Here is a 10865-nt window from a genome sequence, read left to right as displayed (position 1 = left end):
TCTTCAGCAGTCTATTCTTTAATTCTTTCTTCAATCTGGTTCACTAGTTTGTGAGCCATTCTACATGCCTGTTGTATGGAGGCGGGCTCGTGTGAACTTATATCTTCTTGGATTCTTTTCGGTAATTGTCATAACCCGTCCTTAACCATAAGAACGCGTTAGATAACGTATGATTTCATTGCGAGGTATTGACCTCTATATGAGACATTTTTGAAAGAAAACTGCATATATTATACATTACAAACCATAACCATTATTTTTGTTACAAGCTTAAGACAATAAAAAGAAGATTATCGTTTAGCGATAATCTTCGACTTACAAACTTTACAAATGATGACAACAATACGGTTTCTAACATATTTTACAATACAACATCTCGGATATGCAGTTTTATTTTTGACACAAACATGCGTACGCAAGATCCTGGTTAGATCCAACATGATGCAGCGGAAGCTTTAGAAATCACCTGAGAATAGACATGTTTTTAAAAGGTCAACATAAAGTTGGTGAGATATAGGTTTAATGCCGGCAGCAATATATATATAGACCACAAGATTTCGTATATAAACAGTTTAATAAAAGTATTCTAAGTGGTTGAGCACTTGGTAACCATACTTAACATTTTCACGTCGCATATTCCCTTTAATATGAAATCTTACTACACCGTACCAAGTGTAGTCACAAAACGAAGTACTGTGCAACCGTTGAATACTGGTCGTCCAGTCCGGTTGGGGTTGTCAGGCCCGATAGATCTATCAACAGGATTCGCGTTTACAATACCGCTGTAAATATTAGTTACCAAGCTACAGGGAAGTATGCCAGTGGTACAACTCAACGTAGAATATATTTTTCAGTTACTTGTGTCCATAATGTAAAACATAAAATACATGTATTCTCATCCCGAAATATTTAGAGTTTAAAAGTGGGACTATATACTCACTCTTGTCTTGATGATATAAATAATTTGACTCGGTCTTCCGGTTGATATCACGAACCTATCCATATATAATATATCAATATGTTTTCATTTTTAAACAAACGTTATAAATATATACTTGTTATACTTTTAATACTTTGAATAATTCCTTAGTCCGTAGTTAGCAGTCCGATGTTAGTAATTCAATTTTAATGGTTCATTTTTAGATGTTTAATATACCCGCAATGAAATAAATAAAACCCCCAACGTAATCAATAAAACCCCATCGTATATGTGTTGGTCGAGATTAATCTTGACCCATGGTACCGGTGTTGTCAAATGACGTGTTGCGTACATAAAGTACCGGTGTTGTCAAATGACGTGTTGCGTACAATCATGGGATCTTATGATTAATCTTCTCGTGTTGTTTACGGGTGATCCTGAACCATATGAAATTGAATTATGAGTACATATATATAAAATATCATGTTATCTTAGAAGTATGTGATTTATATCTTTTTTTTCCAATTGATCCCGTAGTTGAAATGATCTAGGATAACCAATTTTGTTTCGGTCATAGTTTCTTCGTTACAAATCCGTTTTCGTTGATTCAAATTGCCATCTTCTTGGATCGAGTTCTTCTTTAAGACTATGAACTGTAAATACCTTGGTTTGTATTCAAAATCATACGGCATAAGTGAAACATTAGTGAAACATATGAAGTTAAACATTTTTGTTACAACAAAATCATTTAATGACCATTTTTCTAAAAATACTTATACTTTGAAAAACCAAGTTTTACCTTGTTAAATTAGCATATACATAAGTTATATTACAGGTCTTGAAGTATTTTAAAAGTTAAGTTAGAAGGATCTATTTAGTTTGCAAACAAGTTTGAAAACATTCAAACTATGTTCTTGTTGTTAAACTTTTGTACCACAAAATAAGATAGCTATATATATATGAATCGAATAAGGTTATGAACATAGATTCTACCTCAAGTTCCTTGGATGAAGTTGCTGTAAGAGAGAAGTAAGAAGCTAGAATCAAAAGGGTGATAGAAGTGGATGAAAGATTGGAAGTAAGTTGGTGTTCTTGGAGGGTTTTCTTGAAGTGTTTTTGTATGGTTTTCTTATGGTGTTTTAGTATGGTTTTTGAAGCTAGATTTTCATAGATGTGAGCTGAGATGATTAAGGGGTTTAAGGCTCATAAGTGTGTGTGTTTTAGAGTTAGTGATCTAGTGAAGAAAATGGAAATGAGCATGTATATATATACACATATAAAAACGTGATATATAGATACATGATATGTATAACTTTGTTTTGTTACAAATAAGTCTTGATAAATGACTAAAGATGGTTCCCACAAGTTGTTATCATGTCCCTTAATCATTCATGGCTGATCATTGGTATTTCCTATTGGTATATACCAATAGTAAATACATCTAGAAGCTAGGTATGATACGAGTACAAATACTCTAGGTATACGTATAGAAATTTTGTGAAAAATGGAATGAGGATTCAAATATAGCTATCTTTTGTGAATACACTTATATGGTTTTATGTATTTAAGTCTTTAAAAGTGATTAAATACATTACTTATACAATATATGTATAAACATTATATGTCTTAAGTATTTATGTCAAATAACGTTACGTATAGTTATCGTTTTGAAAACTTAAGTTAGTAGTTTCAAAATACACATATAACTTGTTGTTATTAATACAAAATGAGATATTAAAACATTTATTAATCATGTTAAATATGTATATATACATTTATATACACAAACGTATAATTATCATATATTGTATAGTTCGTGATATCATCGGTCAACTAGACGGTCAAACGTTGTGTAAAACTCTTTTCGGAAATATAAGTCTCGACAATTTGGATTGCTTATCATGTTGGCAAGGTTTAATTTATGTAAATATTAATCTTATAAGTATAGTATGATCGAAAAAGTGCGGGTCGTTACATTACCTCCCCGTTAAATAAATTTCGTCCCGAAATTTTAAAATTGTACCTATTTTGCGTCATCGAGAAACAAGTGTGGATACTTTTGCTTCATCTGATCCTCTCGTTCCCAAGTAAACTCGGGACCTCTTCTAGCATTCCAACGAACCTTAACAATCGGTATATTACTCTGTTTGAGCTGTTTAACTTCACGGTCCATGATTTCGATTGGTTCTTCGACGAATTGTAGTTTCTCGTCGACATGAATTTCTTCAAGAGGAATGGTGAGGTCTTTCTTTGCAAGACACTTCTTAAGGTTTGAGACGTGAAAGGTATTATGTACTCCGACGAGTTGTTGCGGTAACTCGAGTCGATAAGCTACCGGTCCAATGCGTTCGATGATCTTGAACGGGCCTACGTACCTTGGGTTTAGTTTACCCCTTTTGCCGAAACGTATCACACCTTTCCAAGGTGACACCTTTAGCATAACCATGTCCCCGACCTGAAACTCTAATGGTTTCCTTCGAACATCAGCGTAGCTCTTTTGGCGACTACGAGCTGTTTTCAATCTCTCCTTGATTTGTACTATCTTCTCGGTCGTTTCATGTATGATTTCGGGACCAGTTAAATGTCGATCTCCTACTTCATTCCAACAGATAGGAGATCTACACTTCCTTCCGTACAATGCTTCGAATGGCGCAGCTCCAATGCTCGCATGATAACTATTATTATACGAGAATTCTGCTAACGGTAGATATTTATCCCATCCGTTTCCAAAATCGATCACACATGCCCTGAGCATGTCTTCAAGAGTCTGAATTGTTCTCTCACTCTGCCCGTCGGTCTGCGGATGATATGCGGTACTCATATCCAAACGAGTTCCTAGTGCCTCCTGTAGTGATTGCCAGAACTTTGAGGTAAATCTACTATCACGATCGGATATAATGGAAATAGGTATTCCATGCCTTGAAACAACTTCTTTTATATACAATCGTAATAGTTTCTCCATTCTATCCGTTTCCTTTATAGGCAAGAAATGTGCAGATTTGGTAAGACGATCAACAATTACCCAAATAGTGTCGTATCCCCAGGCAGTCTTTGGTAACTTCGTGATGAAATCCATGGTAATACCGTCCCATTTCCATTCTGGGATTTCTGGTTGTTGAAGTAACCCTGACGGCTTCTGGTGTTCTGCCTTGACTTTGGAACAAGTTAAACATTCGCCAACATATGTTGCAACGTCTGTCTTCAAATTAGGCCACCAATAATGCGTCTTAAGATCTTGGTACATCTTTCCAACTCCAGGATGTATCGAATATCTTGTCTTATGTGCCTCGTTCAATATCAACTTCCTTAATCCACCCAACTTCGGTACCCAAATACGATTTGCAAAATATCGAATTCCATCTTCCCGCATAACGAGTTGCTTCGCATACTTCTTCATTATTTCATTTCCTATATTTTCTTTAGTAAGTGCTTCTCGTTGAACTTCTTTGATTTGTGAGTTGAGATTCATGCGAATTTTTATGTTCATCGCTCGTACTCGAATTGGTTCTCGTTCTTTTCTGCTTAAAGCATCAGCCACCACATTCGCCTTCCCGGGATGATAACGAATTTCACAATCATAGTCGTTTATTAACTCGACCCACCTACGTTGCCTCATGTTCAATTGTTTTTGATCGAAAATATGTTGAAGGCTTTTATGATCAGTAAACACAGTGAATTTAACCCCATACAAGTAGTGTCTCCACATCTTCAATGCAAACACGACTGCTCCCAATTCTAGATCATGCGTCGTATAATTCCGCTCGTGAATCTTCAATTGTCGGGATGCAAATGCAATTACTTTCTTTCGTTGCATAAGAACACAACCAAAACCTTGTCGCGAAGCGTCACAATATATTTCAAAATCATCGTTCCCTTCTGGTAACGATAAAATAGGCGCCGTAGTTAACTTCTTTTTCAGTATTTGAAATGCGTTCTCCTGCTCCGAGGTCCATTCATATTTCTTCCCTTTTTGCGTTAATGCTATCAACGGCTTAGCTATTCGGGAAAAATCTTGAATAAACCTTCTATAATAACCGGCTAAACCCAAAAATTGGCGTATCTGCGTTGGTGTCTTAGGAGTCTCCCATTTTTCAATAGCTTCAGTTTTTGCTGGATCAACCTGAATTCCTTCGCTATTAACAACGTGACCAAGAAATTGCACTTCTTTCAACCAGAAAGCACACTTAGAAAATTTAGCATAAAGTTGTTCTTTTCTCAACAACTCCAGTATCAACCTTAAATGCTCTTCATGCTCTTGCTCACTCTTGGAATAGATAAGAATATCATCAATGAAAACGATAACAAACTTATCTAAATACGGACTACAAACTCGATTCATGAGGTCCATGAATACAGCTGGCGCATTCGTCAATCCAAACGGCATAACCAAAAATTCGTAATGACCATAACGTGTCCGAAAAGCAGTTTTCGGAATGTCCTCTTCTTTGACGCGTAGTTGATGATAGCCCGATCTTAAGTCGATTTTTGAATAAACACATGATCCTTGCAATTGATCAAATAAGTCATCAATTCTCGGTAGTGGATACCGATTCTTGATAGTTAACTTATTTAATTCACGATAGTCTATACACATCCTAAAAGATCCATCTTTCTTCTTAACAAACAAAATTGGAGCTCCCCACGGTGATGTACTTGGTCGTATGAATCCACGGTCCAATAATTCTTTTAACTGACTTTGAAGTTCTTTTAATTCGGACGGTGCAAGTCTATATGGCGCACGAGCCACTGGTGCAGCTCCTGGTACTAAATCTATTTGAAATTCTACCGATCTAAATGGAGGTAATCCCGGCAATTCTTCCGGAAAAACTTCAGGAAAATCTCTTGCCACAGGCACATCATTGATGCACTTTTCTTTCTTTTCGACTTTATTAACATGTGCTAAAATAGCGTAACATCCCTTTTTTAAACACTTCTTGGCTTTCAAACAGCTAATGAGTTTTAGCTTTGAATTACCCTTCTCTCCATAAATCATCACCGGTATTTTATCCTTACCAGGAATACGAATTGCCTTCTTAGCACAAACAACTTCCGCTCCTATTTTGGACATCCAGTCCATGCCGACTATTACATCAAAACCTCCTAATTCTACGGGTATTAAGTCGATTTTAAACGTTTCTCCGGCTAGATTTATTTCACAATCACGACAAATTTTATCGGCTTTAATTAGCTTACCATTAGCTAACTCAATCAAGTACTTAGCATCTAGAGGTAATGATGAACAATTCAATTTAGTGTAAAAATTTATACACACGTAACTTCTATCGGCGCCAGTATCAAATAAAATAGATGCTGATAAGTTATTAATGGTAAACGTACCCGTAACAAGCTCCGGGTCTTCTCGTGCCTCTCTAGCATTAATAACAAACGCTCTTCCACGTGCAGGTCCGCCATTCTGATTCGGGCACTGGCTCTTATAGTGACCTTGTTTTCCACACCCAAAACAAGTAATGTTAGCCAAAGCAGTTCTATTTGCGTTGGTGGCAGGAGTCTTGTTACCATTTGCATTTGTAACGAGAGCCTTACAATCTTCAGCAAGATGTCCCTGTCTATTGCATTTAGTGCACAACACACTACAGTAACCAAAATGATGTTTGTGACAACGGTTGCATAAAGGACTTTGTCCTTTGTAACCAAAGCCTGAACCGCTACCCGCACCTTTCGTGGTTTCTTGTTTCTTATAAGGTTGTTGTTGGTTACCTCGATCATAACCTCCATTCCACTTTTTCTTGTTCCCCAATACCTTCACCTCAGTATTGAATGCTTTCTTGTCCAAAATGACCTGATCCATTAGCTCGTTCGCCATGGTTATAGCTTCATGAATTGTTTTAGGTTTCGATGCTGTAACGTTTGCCTTGACCTTTTTGGGCAAACCACCTTTGTACATTTCAATCTTCCGTGCTTCGGTTGGAACCAATTCAGGACATAGTAAAACCAATTCCATGAATCGCTGATTGTAGTTGGTGATTTCAGTACCAACCACCTTCAAACTTCGTAACTCATCTTCTAACTTAATAACCTCATTCCTTGGACAATACTCGGTGATTATCATTGCTTTGAATTCTTCCCATGGAGTATCATAAGCTACATCTCCTCCTACCGCCTTCACATAATTCTTCCACCATGTGAGTGCACTATCTTGTAAAGTGCACGATGCAAACTTGGTCATGTCTTTTTCATCACAACCACTGATTTTAAACACCGTCTCCATCTTTTCTATCCATCGGGTTAAACCGATCGGTCCTTCCGTTCCACTGAATGATGATGGCTTGCAAGCTTGAAACGTCTTGTAGGAGCATCCTACACGAGGAGTTGGGTTAACTGCAGCAGCTCTTGCAGCTTCGACCCATAGCATTCTATCGTTCACTCGCTGGTTGATGAAGTCCTCGACTTCTTGTTCCGTCATTCGATTCAATCGCGCCATTTCCTAATGAAAGAAAATAATTATTCACATGGATTATTATAGATGTAGTGTGTATTTATAGTACATTATAGCTTGTTAATAATATGAACCAGGTATTATTATAAAAGCCTTTTCTTCTTATTAGCGTTTTATAATTATATCTAGGGTAGTACCTACCCGTTAATGTTCATACTTAATAGCTTAGTACAGAACCAATTACTACAATCTAAATAATACTTAACCATGGAAAATTATTGCATTTCATACTTCGCTATTTTACATATGCTTACATCAAACTTTAAACAAACCACACTAATAATATTATACAAAACATTATGTGATTCCATGGTTTAATACGGTAGCGCATCATTTGGTCTATTTCCCAAAACATTTATGTCCAGGGAATCCCCCAACGCGAATCCTAGCTGTCTCCCTACGTTTTGGCTGAGGTGCCGAAGAACTAGATGCGGGGATAGCACTAATAGGAATAGCGGGGATAGGGGTGGTAGTGTTGAGTGGAATTGGTGCCACATCATTCTCATTAAACTCGGGATTTGGATTTTCTAATTCATTAGCCTTTCGTTTCTTTGCTAGTTCGAACTCGTCTTTTGTAATTTCCTGTATTTCTTCCTCGGGTTCACTTTCCTCCTCGGGTTCACTTTCCTCCTCGGGTTCACTTTCCTCCTCGGGTTCACTTTCCGATATTTCTATAGTTGGTTCATCCGGAAATTGTGAGTCTTCCCCAAAAATACCACTTTCGTCATCGGATATGTTAATGACTGAAACACAATCTGAAGGTTCTGATTCGGAGTCGCTGAATGTGATAATAAGTTTCGAGCCCGACATCTATCACACAACAACTAACCCATTAGTACTTACATAATATTTACACATAAATTTTAACCAACAGTGATAAGCAATGGTTTTTTTTTTAAAATCAGACCCGGTCAAAGTCCAGACTTTACTAATGTATCCTAACGACTTCTCGGTTAGACACACTAATGCAAACCTGATTCGCTAAGACCAACGCTCTGATACCACATGTCATAACCCGTCCTTAACCATAAGAACGCGTTAGATAACGTATGATTTCATTGCGAGGTATTGACCTCTATATGAGACATTTTTGAAAGAAAACTGCATATATTATACATTACAAACCATAACCATTATTTTTGTTACAAGCTTAAGACAATAAAAAGAAGATTATCGTTTAGCGATAATCTTCGACTTACAAACTTTACAAATGATGACAACAACACGGTTTCTAACATATTTTACAATACAACATCTCGGATATGCAGTTTTATTTTTGACACAAACATGCGTACGCAAGATCCTGGTTAGATCCAACATGATGCAGCGGAAGCTTTAGAAATCACCTGAGAATAGACATGTTTTTAAAAGGTCAACATAAAGTTGGTGAGATATAGGTTTAATGCCGGCAGCAATATATATATAGACCACAAGATTTCGTATATAAACAGTTTAATAAAAGTATTCTAAGTGGTTGAGCACTTGGTAACCATACTTAACATTTTCACGTCGCATATTCCCTTTAATATGAAATCTTACTACACCGTACCAAGTGTAGTCACAAAACGAAGTACTGTGCAACCGTTGAATACTGGTCGTCCAGTCCGGTTGGGGTTGTCAGGCCCGATAGATCTATCAACAGGATTCGCGTTTACAATACCGCTGTAAATATTAGTTACCAAGCTACAGGGAAGTATGCCAGTGGTACAACTCAACGTAGAATATATTTTTCAGTTACTTGTGTCCATAATGTAAAACATAAAATACATGTATTCTCATCCCGAAATATTTAGAGTTTAAAAGTGGGACTATATACTCACTCTTGTCTTGATGATATAAATAATTTGACTCGGTCTTCCGGTTGATATCACGAACCTATCCATATATAATATATCAATATGTTTTCATTTTTAAACAAACGTTATAAATATATACTTGTTATACTTTTAATACTTTGAATAATTCCTTAGTCCGTAGTTAGCAGTCCGATGTTAGTAATTCAATTTTAATGGTTCATTTTTAGATGTTTAATATACCCGCAATGAAATAAATAAAACCCCCAACGTAATCAATAAAACCCCATCGTATATGTGTTGGTCGAGATTAATCTTGACCCATGGTACCGGTGTTGTCAAATGACGTGTTGCGTACATAAAGTACCGGTGTTGTCAAATGACGTGTTGCGTACAATCATGGGATCTTATGATTAATCTTCTCGTGTTGTTTACGGGTGATCCTGAACCATATGAAATTGAATTATGAGTACATATATATAAAATATCATGTTATCTTAGAAGTATGTGATTTATATCATTTTTTTCCAATTGATCCCGTAGTTGAAATGATCTAGGATAACCAATTTTGTTTCGGTCATAGTTTCTTCGTTACAAATCCGTTTTCGTTGATTCAAATTGCCATCTTCTTGGATCGAGTTCTTCTTTAAGACTATGAACTGTAAATACCTTGGTTTGTATTCAAAATCATACGGCATAAGTGAAACATTAGTGAAACATATGAAGTTAAACATTTTTGTTACAACAAAATCATTTAATGACCATTTTTCTAAAAATACTTATACTTTGAAAAACCAAGTTTTACCTTGTTAAATTAGCATATACATAAGTTATATTACAGGTCTTGAAGTATTTTAAAAGTTAAGTTAGAAGGATCTATTTAGTTTGCAAACAAGTTTGAAAACATTCAAACTATGTTCTTGTTGTTAAACTTTTGTACCACAAAATAAGATAGCTATATATATATGAATCGAATAAGGTTATGAACATAGATTCTACCTCAAGTTCCTTGGATGAAGTTGCTGTAAGAGAGAAGTAAGAAGCTAGAATCAAAAGGGTGATAGAAGTGGATGAAAGATTGGAAGTAAGTTGGTGTTCTTGGAGGGTTTTCTTGAAGTGTTTTTGTATGGTTTTCTTATGGTGTTTTAGTATGGTTTTTGAAGCTAGATTTTCATAGATGTGAGCTGAGATGATTAAGGGGTTTAAGGCTCATAAGTGTGTGTGTTTTAGAGTTAGTGATCTAGTGAAGAAAATGGAAATGAGCATGTATATATATACACATATAAAAACGTGATATATAGATACATGATATGTATAACTTTGTTTTGTTACAAATAAGTCTTGATAAATGACTAAAGATGGTTCCCACAAGTTGTTATCATGTCCCTTAATCATTCATGGCTGATCATTGGTATTTCCTATTGGTATATACCAATAGTAAATACATCTAGAAGCTAGGTATGATACGAGTACAAATACTCTAGGTATACGTATAGAAATTTTGTGAAAAATGGAATGAGGATTCAAATATAGCTATCTTTTGTGAATACACTTATATGGTTTTATGTATTTAAGTCTTTAAAAGTGATTAAATACATTACTTATACAATATATGTATAAACATTATATGTCTTAAGTATTTATGTCAAATAACGTTACGTATAGTTATCGTTTTGAAAACTTAAGTTAGTAGTTT

The sequence above is a fragment of the Rutidosis leptorrhynchoides genome, chromosome 6 (assembly GCF_046630445.1).
Source record: "Rutidosis leptorrhynchoides isolate AG116_Rl617_1_P2 chromosome 6, CSIRO_AGI_Rlap_v1, whole genome shotgun sequence".
NCBI lineage: Eukaryota > Viridiplantae > Streptophyta > Magnoliopsida > Asterales > Asteraceae > Rutidosis > Rutidosis leptorrhynchoides.
The sequence above is the reverse complement of the archived record's forward strand: the minus strand, read 5'-3'. Positions refer to the sequence as shown.